The 15,011-nt window shown below is 47.3% G+C and overlaps 1 pseudogene; it reads right to left on the reverse strand.

Moving 5' to 3' along the window:
• LOC119299168 overlaps nucleotides 1-15,011 on the reverse strand; it is a 66,374-nt pseudogene that overhangs the window by 13,908 nt on the left and 37,455 nt on the right.

The following is a 15,011-nucleotide window of genomic DNA, read 5'->3' on the forward strand; positions in this document are numbered from 1 at the left end:
TTTGGTTGATATGGTGTAGATTATATATATATTGCCTACTATTCTATGTCTATAAGCTTGTTGCCGTCTATACCATTGTACGCATACATGTGTAGTGTCAACAACACTACAATTGTAGGCTGCTAGCATACACAATGCATTGTAGGAGTTTTTCACAACCCCGGTCTCTACCAGTATACATGCCGTAATGCATGAGGGACTTAGTGCGATACGATTTGGGAACTTAGTGGAGAAGAGACATGTGTTTGATGACCATCCTAGCTTCATGGGTTGTTGGTTCGTAAAACTACTGCTTACATACTACCCCTTTTAGTTAATATTTTTTATTTCTCCTTTATTCATGGTAAATATAGAAGACTATGGAAAATCATGGGAACCATCAAATCAAACCTTCATTTGAGCAAATAGATGGTTCATTATTTTCTTGGAAGCTGGCGCATAGAGCTCTAAGAACCGCTCATTTTTCAAGTTTCCCTGGGAAATAGATATTCAATAAGCAGTAAGGCTCCTCATGTAGCTACTCCATGATTGAAATTTGAGGGTCAAACACCGACCTCTGTATTGCCTATTGTTGATTAAAAGTGTTGGTAACAAAGTAACATCACTATGAGGACCCTTGCTAATCTGGAAAAATAGAAGATGCTACTGCATTTCAGAGAACTAGCTTGGTAAATGCAAAAACTAAGATAGTGCTCAACTCGTAACCTATGCGTCTTGTTCAGCTTTTAGCACATGATTTTCCTTGTCTGCGTTAGGATCACCGGCACACATGTCAACCTCTTCTTGATTAAGGCCTGCAAAATACATACACATTCACCACAATTATTATAACTGCACTTCAGTTTCAAACATGGAGTAGCTGGTGCAACATTAGCATACCAAGTGATTCGATTACACTGCCAGCACATCCTTTATTGTAGTTCATTTCCTTCATTGAGCACCTCATAGCAAAACGAGTCACATAGTCCCACCATAACCAAGCCTTCCCGCCCTCTTTGCATCTTTGAACACACAAAGTTGATGTAATTTCTGAACCACTACATCGCACCCATCATACCTATCTTGTTCCGAGTCTGGTGCACAATACCTTCCATAGTTGATACATTGGGACCTGCACTTTATGCTATCTTGATAACTCTCCAGGCAATACCAAGTAATGTAATGAGGAGTGAACTGTGTGTAGCCCTTCTTCTCAAGTGTCTGGGCTACACCTTTAAATCTCTTTAGGAAATCAACCTGGCTATCGCATTTTGGACCACATTCATCATTACTGTTTGTCCAGAATTCATACGCAACACGCTCATCAGGGTACAATCGGGACTCCCCCCAGTTGAAGCTTACATTAACCAAATTGCCATTATCAATTGCTTTCTTGAGACTGTTCCCAAGGCTTCTCGTTATAAGTGCTGAAGGAATGGTGATATCTTGTAAATCATTTGTTGCCTGGCTGCTTTCTGATTTGTCTATTGTAAATAATGTTTGAATTATTTGATCAACAAGAAGAATTGCTGCTGCTCCTACTTTCTGGCCACTCCTCAACTTGGTTGCGAAGTAACATTCTATTTAAAGCAACCATATTGTATTACTCCATCGGGTCATAAGTACATGTGGTATTATAAATAGATGTAGGAGTACTTTAAAACGTATGCATATAGTTTTAAATACTTCAATTTACATAGTTTAATCTAAAAATGTACATTAATAAAAGTATAAGTTTACTCTATTGAAATGCTAAAATGCATTGAGACATTCTAGTTAGGATTATAGTTGCAATGTTCAAAACTATTACCTTTTTTAATGCAAAACTATTACCCGGTAACCATACACACTAATTATGGCCATGGTTTACGGTTAACATGGCAACTGTGATGACATAACCTAGGAACTAGCGACGGCGAATAAAATTCATTGAAACATGACAACATGAGATCTTATTTGAAGCCCATGCCGAGTCGAACTCACCGGTGAAGACTAATCAGATTAACAGTTTGTGAGATAAATCATTTTGTAAATTCAGATTTAGCAATTATTGCAATGAAGTTAGCATGTGGCTGTAGATTTGTGCATGTATGCACATGCTCTCTCTAGAGTAGCACACATGTGCTAGGTAGTTTTTTCCACTTAGTTAATAGAGGTGTATGTAGATTGTACATCGAGTCAACAAAAAATCAAGATAACATCAGCCCTCCTTCATCTTTTTCTTTGTTATACCTTGCAGCATATATTATTTTTTAACCCACAAAAAACATATATTTTGGGGCTATTTGGTTTGAAAAGTTTGCCTAAGGTTGCCACAACTAAGGTTAGTTAAGTTTGACCAACTTAGGTGGATGTTTGGTTCAAGCCACACCTTAGACAAGCCACATCACATACACTTCAAAAGTGTGGCAAGGTTCCCTTAGGCTTGCCAACTTGTGTCTTTCATTTTGAAGTCATTGAAGCTCGTGCAGTCCATCGTGTTGCGCCTTGGGTAGACGACCACGCCGGTCATGGAGCCAGCGTGCTGCGGGAAACCGAAGTCGGTGCTGGCACAACTGTTGGGGATATTACTACTGGAGGTAAACCGACCTTATGTAGCCGGGTTGACTCTTTGAAGATTAGAAGCCCATGAAGATGTAAAGATGGTGGCGCTTTATGGAGGGCCGAAAGGCGGGTTACAGTCTGTAAATGTAAACCGGCTAGTCATGTAACTTGTATAGTAAGATAGAAAGAGAGAGGCCGAACTGGATACGTTTATAAACCGGCTTCGGGACTCTGTAGTCCGGCGGGCGTCAACCTATGTATATAAAGGTACGACCCGGCCGTGGTTTAGGAACAGACAACAACAACTCGAGAGCCAGACAAAGCTGATTCGCTCCCCGGCCTTCGAAACCCTAGCAATACCAATCACAACTAGACGTAGGCTTTTACCTTCATCGAAGGGGCCGAACTAGTATAAACTCCCGTGTCCCCTTGTCCGGTTTAATCCCTTTAAGCTAACTTGTTGCGATGGCTCCACGACTAAGTCCTTTCACGAGGACATCTGCCGTGACAAACCCACGACAGTTGGCGCCCACTGTGGGGCTATCGCACGATGGTTTCGAGTTCTTGAAGGGCAGCTTCGATGGACTCAAGGGATACGCTGTGGGCCGGATGACAAAGAGTCGTCGCGGCAAGCTCTACATCGACAACGCGGGATGGGTTCCCGAGGCCGATTCAATCGAATACGGTACCGGGTCCCCTTCGGTGGGATTCACGTCTTCATCGGCAAGATCGGCGAACCGGCCCCCGAGCCGGACATCTGCACCGACATCATCGAAGCAGCTCGGCGTGCAAGTCCTTCGCCGGTCCAGCCCGAGGCAAGGGATGTTTTTGTAGGTGTCGTCCATGGATCAGGGTACGAGGACGGACCGGTGTCCGATGGGGAAACCATAATCTGCTCTGATGACGAGTCTTCTGGAGAAACCGAATCGCTTTACCAGTTGCAGGACGGCCGGATGGAGGAAGGATCCGAGGGCAACAGTATTCCGGATTCCCCCGGTCTACTAAACAGGGCCGCCATCTTCATGGCTGGCACACAATCGGCGCCTCATTCATCTACCGCCGCAGCAATGCTCCCCGGTTCAGCGACGGCCACACCAGTAGGGGCAGGAAGCTCGACGCCACCTATGGCACAAGTCTTGTCTGATTTGTTCGACGGTCTGGCAACATTGATGTCTGCGGAGGTAGACGCAGCAGCCAGGGATCAGCACGATGCTGAGATTGCAAAAGTGAAAGATCAGATAGCCCAGGCTAAAGCGGACCTGGCAGCAGAGAACGCCAGGATGGCTACGGAGCGGGCCGAGTTGGAAGCACAGGCTTACCGGATTAGACTGCATCAGAATGCTTCAGAGGAAGTCATGAGAAGAAGGTACCGATCACGTCTCCCGTCGGTTTATGAGCCGTAGAATCTTTTCAACACACCAGGTGCAGGAGCTGGTAACCAACCCACACTAAACCGGGCAGGGGCGCCGGGAGCAGGAGCGCCGGTTCAGCCACGCATGACGGACCTGCCTCGCCAGAACAACGTTGTACCATCAACGCCGCCCGGGCATTATTCCAACCCATTGGACAACATTTTGGCCACTGCTTCACGCCTGGCGGCCCTCCCAACCGACGGCGAGTCACCAGTTGCAGTGGAAGCATGTCGGGCCAGGGATCTCCTTCAGACAGCACTAAATCAACAGCAAGCATATTCACACAGCCGTGAGAGGATTCATTCCACTCCCCGTCCAAGCCGGAGTTATAGCAGACACGTGGAAGACGAACCGGCCGTGTCCAGTAGTGCACGCCGCTGAAATTCGCCACGAGGGAACAACCCGGCTGGGGGAGGTGCGAATGCGCAAGATGTTGTGGGCCATGGCCGCGCACGTCGAGAGGCCGAGTTGACAGCTCGACACGAAGCACGACAGCATACTCCGGTTCACCCCACCGCCTCCGTGGAGCCAGGGGCGATGTTCAGTTCCTTAGGGGTACCGTGTTTAACTCCTGCTTTGCGTAATGTGCGACTACCCAAGGATTTCAAGGGACCTCGTAAGGTACCAAATTGTACCGCCGATTTGCAGCCAGAGGCGTGGGTGGAGAGCTATGAGATGGCAATGGAGATGTTAGATGTGGATGAGGTGGTGTGTGCTAAATATTTCACCATGATGTTGGAAGGAACAACTCGCACTTGGTTGAAGAGCTTGCCGACCAACTCTATTGGATCATGGGCCGAACTGAAGCACCGGTTTATCTAGAACTTCAAGGATACGTGTAAGCAGCCAATGTCAATTGTAGATCTGGCCGCTTGTGTCCAAGAGGAAGGGGAGTCCACGACCCATTGGGTCAAACGGGTCTCGGCGATTTTGCATTCATCAGATCGTATCAATGCAGACACCGCAGTGTTAACATTAGAGGGCAATTGCCGTTTCAAACCATTGAAACAGAAGTTGGGAAGGCTCAAACGTCACTGCAACGACATGTCAACACTCATGGCCGCTTTGGTTAAATATGCCGATTCAGATAATACCAAGGATCCGGATTCAGAGGAGGACAAACCGGAGAAGGGTAAGAAGAACGGCAATGCCAAAGGCCAACAACACAATCCGGTAGGCCATGGAAACGCTGGTAAGCGCAAGGCTGACAGTGGTTTGGACTTTGCCGCAAATACCAACGCGCAGGAGAATGGCCAGCGTCGTAAAGGCAAGCAGCCCCAGAGGGGTGGAGGTCCAGGCAACAATTTGGAGCGTTTGTTAAATCATCCCTGTCCAAAGCATGGATCGAAGGAGAAACCAGCATCACATCTCTGGAAAGATTGTTATATCATGCGGGATTTCAAGAATTCCAATATGTTCCAATATGACAACGGCCTGCCCGGCGGTTCAGGAGGAGGTTTCCACGGGCCAGGTTATGGAGGCGGTGGTTCCGGTTCAGGGTTTCCAGGAAATCAAATCGGACATGTCAATCAAGGAAACCAAGGCAACCAGGGAGGTTACAACCATCAGGGGAGTCAGCAGCATCAGCAGTAGTCGGGTTATCAGAGCAATCCCAAACAGCTAAACAGCGTGCAATATCATGTCTTCACTACTACTTTGTGCAAACATGATCAGAACCTTCACAAAAGGGCAGTCAACTCTGTTGAGCCGGCAGTACCTCAGTATTTACGCTGGTCGGAGCAACCTATTTTGTGGAGCAGAGAGGATCACCCGCCCCGGGTTGATAATCCAGGTCATTTGGCCTTGGTGGTAGCCCCTCAAGTTGGGGGATACAAGTTCACTAAAGTGCTCATGGATGGGGGAAGTAGTATCAATATTTTGTATTATGATACATTCCGCCGTATGGGGTTGACAGATAAGGATCTTAAACCGTCGAATACAATATTTCATGGTGTGGTGCCTGGTAAGTATGCATATCCCGTTGGTAAGATAGCTTCGGAGGTAGCTTTTGGAGATGGCTATGATTCAAGGTCAGAAACATTGACATTTGAGGTGGTGAAGATCAAAAGTCCATACCACGCCTTGTTTGGGCGGTCGGTTTATGCTAAGTTTATGGCAAGGCCATGTTATGTTTACCTACTGCTTAAAATGCCAGGTCATAAAGGGACTATCACAGTACATGGAAGTAGAAAGACTGCTTTGGAGTGTGAAGAAGGCGATGCGGCTTATGCTGAGTCAGTTTGTGCCACGGAGGAGTTAAAATTCTATAAGGAGCAAGTTGATCCGGTAGACATGACCTCCTTAAAAAAGCCAACTACGGAGCATGATCCAACATTGAATTTCAAATCAGCTACATACACTAAGATGGTTGACTTTGTCCCTGGGGATTCATCCAAACAGTTCAGCATCAGCGCGAACCTGGATCCCAAATAGGAAAGCGTGCTCATCGAGTTCATCCATGAGAATCGGGGCATCTTTGCATGGAAACCTTCTGACATGCCAGGTGTACCGAGAGAACTCACTGAGCACACACTCAACATTGATCCTGAATTCAAACCGGTCCGACAATTCCTCCGCCGTTTCAACGAGGAAAGGCGCAAGGCTATAGGTGAAGAGGTCGCCCATTTGTTGGCTGCTGGGTTTATTGTTGAAGTTTTTCATCCAGAGTGGTTAGCCAATCCGGTGCTGGTTCTTAAGAAAAATGGCACTTGGCGCATGTGTGTGGACTACACAGATTTAAACAAGGCTTGCCCTGCAGACCCCTTTGCTCTCCCTCGCATTGATCAGATAATTGATGCTATGGCGGGTTGTGACCATTTGTGCTTTTTGGATGCTTACTCTGGTTATCATCAGATCAAAATGGCAGTTAAGGACCAGGAGAAGACAACCTTTATAACTCCCTTTGGAGCCTTCGGCTGTGTTTCCATGCCCTTTGGACTCAAGAGTGCCCAGGCAACTTACCAGCGATGTGTTCAGAATTGCCTTCATAAGCAAATTGGGCGCAATGTTCATGCATATGTAGATGATATTGTGGTCAAATCCAGAAAGGAGGAGACTTTGATAGATGATCTATGGGAAACCTTTGACAATCTCCGGGTTTACAAGATGATGCTCAATCCAGAGAAGTGTGTTTTCGGTTTCCCGGCAGGCAAGATCTTAGGCTTTCTGGTTTCAAACAGAGGCATTGAGGCTAATCCGGAAAAGATTGCAGCAATTACGTCCTTGGTTAAACCGGCGTGTATTAACAATGTGCAATGTCTGGCCGGCCGGATTACAGCCTTGAGCCGGTTTATCATCCGCCTTGGAGAGAAGGCCATCCCCTTATATCAGATGCTCAAGAAAACGGATAACTTTGTCTGGAGTGAGGCAGTTGATAAGGTGTTTGAAGATCTGAAGAGGCAGCTCGTGGAACCGCCCGTGCTGGCAGCACCGATCGACAAAGAGCCGTTATTATTATATGTGGCTGCTAATGCCTGGGCTGTCAGCGTAGCCATTGTGGTAGAGCGCAAGGAGCCTGGCAAAGAGTATCCGGTTCAATGGCCGGTTTATTATATTAGAGAGGTGCTCATTGAATCAAAGCAGAGGTATCCGCATTGGCAGAAACTGGTGTATGGGGTGTTTATGGCAAGCCGGAAGCTCAAACACTATTTTCAGGGCCATCCTATCACAGTGGTCAGTTTAGCTCCTCTGGGCGACATCATTCAAAACAGAGAGGCAACTGGCCGGATTGCCAAGTGGGCCATTGAGCTTGGACCCCACAGGCTGAAATATATACCCCGCACGGCGATCAAGTCCCAGGCACTCGTAGATTTCATCAACGATTGGACGGAGTTACAGGCACCTGAGGAGAAACCAGATAATACATATTGGACTATTCATTTTGATGGGTCCAGACAGTTAGAGGTTTCGTGTAACACCCTCGATGCAACTATAACTCCCACGTGTCGAGGCACGACTTAGAGACATAATCGCATTGAAGGCATATGTCGCAAGTAAGGTAATCTTTACAACATCCCATGTAATAAAATAATAAAGGGGAGATAACATAGTTGGCTTACAATCGCCACGTCAATCAAGGTACATAAATAACATTACATCATTCAAAACACTCATGGACCGACTACGGCGCCAAAATAAAAGATAACCCAACATGCGACACGGTCCCGATCACCCCCAACTGGGCACCACTACTGATCATCAGGAAAGGAAACATAGTAACGTTGAGAGTCCTCGTCGAACTCCCACTTGAGCTCGAGCGCGTCACCTGGAGCGGAATCATCTGGACCTGCATCTGGGGTAATAGTAATCTGTGAGCCACAGGGACTCAGCAATCTCGCACCCTCGCGATCAAGACTATTTAAGCTTATAGGTAAGGCAAGGTAAAAGTATATGTGGAGTGGCAGCAAGCGACTAGCAAATATGGTGGCTATCCTGTTCGCAAAAGAGAGCGAGAAGATGAGGCAAAGCGCGAGCGAGAAACTAGAGAGCAACCTGTGCAAGCATTACTCCAACACCGTGTCCACTTCCCAGACTCCGCCGAGAAGAGGCCATCACGGTAACACACTCGGTTGATTCATTCAAATTAAGTTAAGGTTCAAGTTATCTACAACCGGACATTAACAAATTCCCATCTTCCCATAACCGCGGGCACGACTTTCGAAAGTTCGAAACCCTGCAGGGGAGTCCCAACTTAGCCCATGACAAGCTCTCACGGTCAACGAAGGAATAGACCTCCTCCCGAGATGTTCCGATCAGACTCGGTACCTCGGTTCTTCAAGACACTTTGACAGGTTAAAACTAGACCAGCAACACCGCCCGAATGTGCCGACAAATCCCGATAGGAGCTGCACATATCTCTTTCTCAGGGCACACTCACATTGTCCTAGGTACGGGTAGGCCAGCCCAGAGTTGCCCCTGGTGGCCACCGGCAGCTGACAGGTGGACCAACACTCAGAGGAGTACTGGCCCGGGGGGGGGGGGTTAAATAAGATGACCCTCAGGCTCCGGAAACCCAAGGGAAAAAGAGTCTAGGTGGCAAATGGTAAAACCAATGTTGGGCATTGCTGGAAAAGCTTTAATCAAGGCAAACTATCAAGGGGTTCCCATTATAACCCAACCGCGTAAGGAACGCAAAATCCGGGAACATAACACCAATATGACGGAAACTAGGGCGGCAAGAGTGGAACAAAACACTAGGCGAGAGGCCGAGCCTTCCACCCTTTACCAAGTATATAGATGAATTAAGATAACATAGCAATATAATGATATCCCAACAAGTAAATAAATGTTCCAACAAGGAACGGCCTCCAATCTTCACCTGCAACTAGCAACGCTATAAGAGGGGCTAAGCAAAGCGGTAACATAGCCAATCAATGGTTTGCTAGGACATGGTGGGTTAGAGGTTTGACATGGCAATTAGGGAGGCTTGAAAGCAAACGGTAGGCATCGTAGCATTGGCATAGCAAAAGAGCGAGCATCTAGCAAAGCAAAGATAGTAGTGATTTCGAGGGTATGATCATCTTGCCTGCAAAGTTGTCAGAGTTGACTGGATCCTCGAAAGCAAACTCAACGGGCTCCTTGTTAGCGAACTCGTCTCCCGGCTCTACCCAAACAAGACAAACAAGCAACAAGGACACAATCAACCACGTGCAAGGATCAAACAATATGATGCAAGGATGGTATGCTATGCGGGATGCGATGCGGGATGCATATGCAAGAATTGACAAGGGATGCATGAATCTGGCCTCAACTTGGGAATCCAAGTGTGCCACTGGAAAGATGAGATGAAATCGCTTGAAAACTATATAAAGAACGCCGGAATCGGAGTTACGGTTTGGAAATGGCAAGCAATTCAAATATGACACCGGTCTGCGATTTACGGCAAGTAGCCATCTAAGTGCAATGAGATGAACATGCTACAGCAGCCAAACATGACAAAAAAATATATGGCAGGGATGCACTCAAGATGCTTAACAAAAGTCTAGCACTGAGCTACGACCAATTCATCCATTAACAGGTTCAAACAAGCATGGCAAAAATGCATATGGCAAACAGATCTCAGACTTTGTGAAATTAACACTTGTCTGGAATTTCAGATCAGGTAGCCCTCTTCGGAGCCACAAAACTACATGCTACAGGACCTGAACATGGCAAAGTAAAGCATGGCATGGAGCTACTCAAAGAGCTTAACAAAAGTCCCTCAGTGACCTTGAGCCAAAAGGGATCAGAAAATACAATTGCAAGCATGTGAACATGGCAAAAACATAATCAACTCTCAGACTTAGTGAAAACTGGAGCATGCTGAAACAGATATCAAGTAGGCATGTTTACGAGCTCGATGCACTCACTACGGAGAAAGTCATGACAAAATAAGCATGCATCCATCAAGAATACACAAAATACAAGCTAGACATGGCAAGAACAATAGCATAGCATGCACAGATCAACTACAACATCATCGGCAAAATTGCAAACAAGTTGACAATCTGCCCAGATTCACAAAGTAGGCAAAGTAGAGCTCGATTGACTCAAGATAGGGTGCTCCATAATTTCAAACAAAGACATGGATGGATAGAGCACTACAAGGTTAACAAAATATCCTTACTGATCATCCTCAAAAGAGGCACGGATCACTAGGACACAACATGAACATATGACAATATGAGATAAACAGCTCAAGGACTTAGTGGAAATGCTAAGTCCCTAAAAACAGAATTACCAAGTGCACCACTTTGCAAGCTTGTGCTAGTCACCACACACATCAAAAAAATACATGGGTTGCACCTCTGGAAAGATGGCAAAACTCTTAACAAAACATATGTAGAGCTCATGGGCATAACATGCACACAATAATCATGGCAAAAATGACAAATATGCAAATGGAGTAGCAGATCTGACAATTAACTCAAGTAGCCCTCTTCTAACAGCATTTCTGGCATCAATATGAACTCAAATGAAAATGACGCAATAGAATGAAATGATGTACTCTCTGAGATGAACATTTTGATATGCTATATGCCCAAATCGGAGCTACGGATGAGGAGATATGATGCTATGAACACGGGCACTTGGGCTAGGAAATTCCGGGGTGAAAAAAATCAACCTCTCTCAGATCTAGGGTTGGCACGGAATCCGAGGCGGCGGCGGATCCAAGCTCGCCGGAGCTATAGACGGCCGGAGTTGGAGGGGGTCACCGGATCTGGTGAGGGAGCGACCGGATCCGGCCGGGCTCCGGTCGCCGGAGAGGAGCGGTGGCGGGGAGGAGCAGAGACGGGGCTGGCGTGCGGCGGAGGAGGCCTCGGGCGGCGGAGGTGCGGAGCGGCCCGGCAATGGCAGCGCGGTGGCTGAGGTGGCTGGCTTCGGCCGTTGACGTGGCCGGATCCGGGGGAGAAGACCCCGGGCGGCGGCGGGGCGGCAATGGGCCTCGGGACCCGGTCGAGCGGAGGAGAGGGCCGGCCCCGGGCCTTGCGGGCCGACGGCTGGGAGGCGGCGAAGCGGTCCCCCGCGGGACAGGTGGCGGCCAGCGATTGGACTGCGGCGGCGGGCGGACGCGTCCGGCTCCGTTCGGACGTGTCCGGCGGCGGCGGTGGATGGATCTAGGGTTAGGGGGAGAATGGAATCGCGAATTTCGGAGGTGGTCTTTATATAGGCATAGAAGGAGCTAAAAGAGTCCAAATGAGGTGCAGTTTTCGGCCAGGCAATCGTGATCGAACGCTCTAGATGATGGATCAGGTTTAGGTGGGTTTTGGGCCAAATTGGAGGGGTGTTGGGTTGCAACACACACAAGGCCTTTTCGGTCCCTCGGTTAACCGTTGGAGTATCAAACGAAGTCCAAATGATACAGAACTTGACATGCGGTCTACCGGTAGTAAATCAAGGCCGCTTGGCAAGTCTTGGTCCAATCCGGAAATGTTTAATCCCCACACACAAAAGAAAGCTAGAAATGACCACCGGAGGAGAACGAAGCGCCGGAATGCAAAACGGACAACGGGGAAAATGCTCGAATGCATGAGATGAACACGTATGCAAATGCAATGCACATGATGACATGATATGAGATGCATGACAACGATAACAACACACGGAGACAAAGACCCGAACCCGAGAAAATAAAATAACTTAACGCCGGAAACGGCAAGAGTTGGAGTACAAATTGGGAAAGTTACATCCGGGGTGTTACAACACTCCACCACTACGAAAGGATCTCGTCCCGAGATCTAGGACTGAAAGAACACCGGTTACTCAGAACGGAGGTGATCCTCGCGTTCCCAGGTAGCTTCACGGTCAGAATGGTGTGACCACTTGACTTTGAGGAATTTGATTGACTTGTTGCGAGTCTTGCGTACAGTCTCTTCGAGAATAGCAACTTGGTGCTCACGATAGGAAAGATCTTCTTGGAGCTCAGTGTCCTCGAAGTTGACGGTGCGGCCAGGAATCTTGAAGCACTTTCGGAGCTGAGAGACATGGAACACATCATGAACATTTGCAAAGTTTGAAGGAAGCTCGAGTTGATAGGCGAGATCGCCTCTCTTGCTAACAATCTTGAAAGGTCCCACGTATCTGGGGGCAAGCTTCCCTTTGATACCGAAGCGACGAGTACCTTTCATAAGAGAGACACGGAGGTAAACATGATCTCCGATCTCGAAAGCCAAATCACGGTGCTTACTATCATAGTAGCTCTTCTGGCGGGATTGGGCTGCTTTGAGGTTATCTCGAATGACTTTGCACATTTCCTCTGCCTCCGTGATTAAGTCATTACCCAAAAGCTGATGTTCACCAGTTTCAGACCAATTGAGAGGGGTACGACACTTCCTGCCATATAGAATTTCAAATGGGGCCTTGCCCGAACTTGCTTGAAAACTGTTGTTGTAGGAGAATTCAGCATAAGGAAGACAATCCTCCCACTTCATGCCGAAGGAGATCACACAAGCCCTAAGTATATCTTCAAGAATCTGGTTGACACGCTCGACTTGACCGCTAGTTTGAGGATGGAAAGCTGTGCTGAAGCGGATGTTGGTGCCCATGGCCTTCTGAAAAGAATCCCAAAACTTCGAGGTAAAGATGCTGCCACGGTCTGAAGAGATCACTTGAGGAATACCGTGCAGAGAGACAATCCGAGAGGTATAGAGTTCCGCCAATTGAGCTGTAGTGATCGACTCTTTGATAGGCAGAAAGTGAGCCACTTTGGTGAGTTTGTCGATGACAACGAATATAGCATCATTGCCACGCTTGGACTTTGGAAACCCAGTCACGAAGTCCATTTCAATGTGGTCAAACTTCCATTCTGGAATGGCAAGAGGTTGGAGGAGACCAGCTGGCCTTTGGTGTTCTGCCTTCACTCTTCTGCAGACATCACATTCATTCACGAATTGAGCAATCTCTCGCTTCATTCGAGTCCACCAATAAGTCTGCTTGAGGTCCTGATACATCTTCGTACTCCCAGGGTGGATAGAGAGGAGAGAATTGTGAGCCTCGATCATGATCACTTTACGAAGTTCACCTTTGGGTACAACAATACGATCCTCGAAGAAGAGAGTGTCCTTGTCATCAAGGCAGTAGCACTTGTACTTGGGTTGACTCTTGGCAATCCCAATCTTCACCTTTTTCACCATAGCATCAAGAAGCTGGGCTTGGCAAATCTGGTCTTCTAAGGTAGGAGAGACTTGAAGGTTGGCGAGGAAACCTTGAGGAACAACTTGCAGATTAAGTTTGCGGAAAGCTTCACAAAGCTCGGGTTGATAAGGCTTGAGAATCAGACTGTTGCAGTAAGCCTTTCTGCTCAATGCGTCAGCAATCACATTGGCCTTGCCTGGAGTATACTCGATACTCGGATTATACTCTTGAATCATTTCGACCCATCGAGTTTGCCTGAGGTTGAGATTAGGCTGAGTGAAGATGTACTTGAGACTCTTGTGATCAGTGAAAATGTCCACTTTTCTTCCCAATAGAAGATGTCTCCAAGTCAAAAGAGCATGCACAACTGCCGCCAACTCGAGATCATGAGTGGGGTAGTTCTTCTCATTAGGCTTCAACTGGCGAGAGGTATAAGCAACAACTTTCTTCTCTTGCATCAATACTGCACCAAGACCTTGGAGAGAGGCATCACAAAAGACCTTGTACGGCTTGGATTCATCAGGCGGAGTCAGAACTGGAGCAGTGATCGATTTCTCTTTTAAAGTGTTGAAAGCAATGTCACACTCCAGAGACCAAACGTACTTGACGTGCTTCTGGAGAAGATTAGTGAGAGGCTTCACGATCTTAGAAAAGTTTTCAACGAATCTTCGACAATAGCTTGCGAGACCGAGGAAGCTACGGAGTTGCTTCACGTTCTTAGGAGGTTCCCAATTCACAATTGCAGACACCTTCTCAGGATTCACGGCAATGCCCTTGGCAGAGATAATATGACCAAGATAAAGAACCTCATCAAGCCAAAATTCGCACTTGGAGAACTTGGCGTAGAACTGATGTTCCCTCAGCTTATCGAGTACCAAACGCAAGTGCTTGGCATGATCTTCCTTGTTCTTCGAGAAAACCAGGATGTCGTCGAGATAGACCAAAACGAAGTCATTGGTGTAGGCATTGAAGATGAAGTTCATCATGCGAGAGAAAGTCGGAGGAGCGTTGACGAGGCCAAAAGACATGACAGTGTATTCGTATGAACCATAGCTTGTCCTGAAAGCCATCTTGGGAATATCTTGCTCACGGATTCGAATCTGATGGTAACCCATACGGAGATCAAGCTTGGAGAATACTTGGGCACCTTTGAGTTGTTCGGACAACTCATTGATGTTGGGAAGTGGATATTTGTTCTTGATGGTCTTCTTGTTCAATGGATGGTAATCAACACAAAGCCGGTCCATTCCATCCTTCTTCTTCACAAAAAGAACACCACAACCCCACGGAGAAGAACTAGGCCGGATGAGACCCATTTTCTCTTGAATATCGAGTTGCTTCTTCAGCTCCTTCAACTCTTCAGGTCCGAGCTTGTAAGGACGCTTGCACACAGGTACCGTGCCGGGCTCAAGATCAATAACGAAATCAACTGGCCGGTGCAGAGGCATTCCTGGAAGCTCTTCT

The sequence above is a fragment of the Triticum dicoccoides genome, chromosome 5A, assembly GCF_002162155.2.
Source record: "Triticum dicoccoides isolate Atlit2015 ecotype Zavitan chromosome 5A, WEW_v2.0, whole genome shotgun sequence".
In the NCBI taxonomy this organism is placed as follows: domain Eukaryota; kingdom Viridiplantae; phylum Streptophyta; class Magnoliopsida; order Poales; family Poaceae; genus Triticum; species Triticum dicoccoides.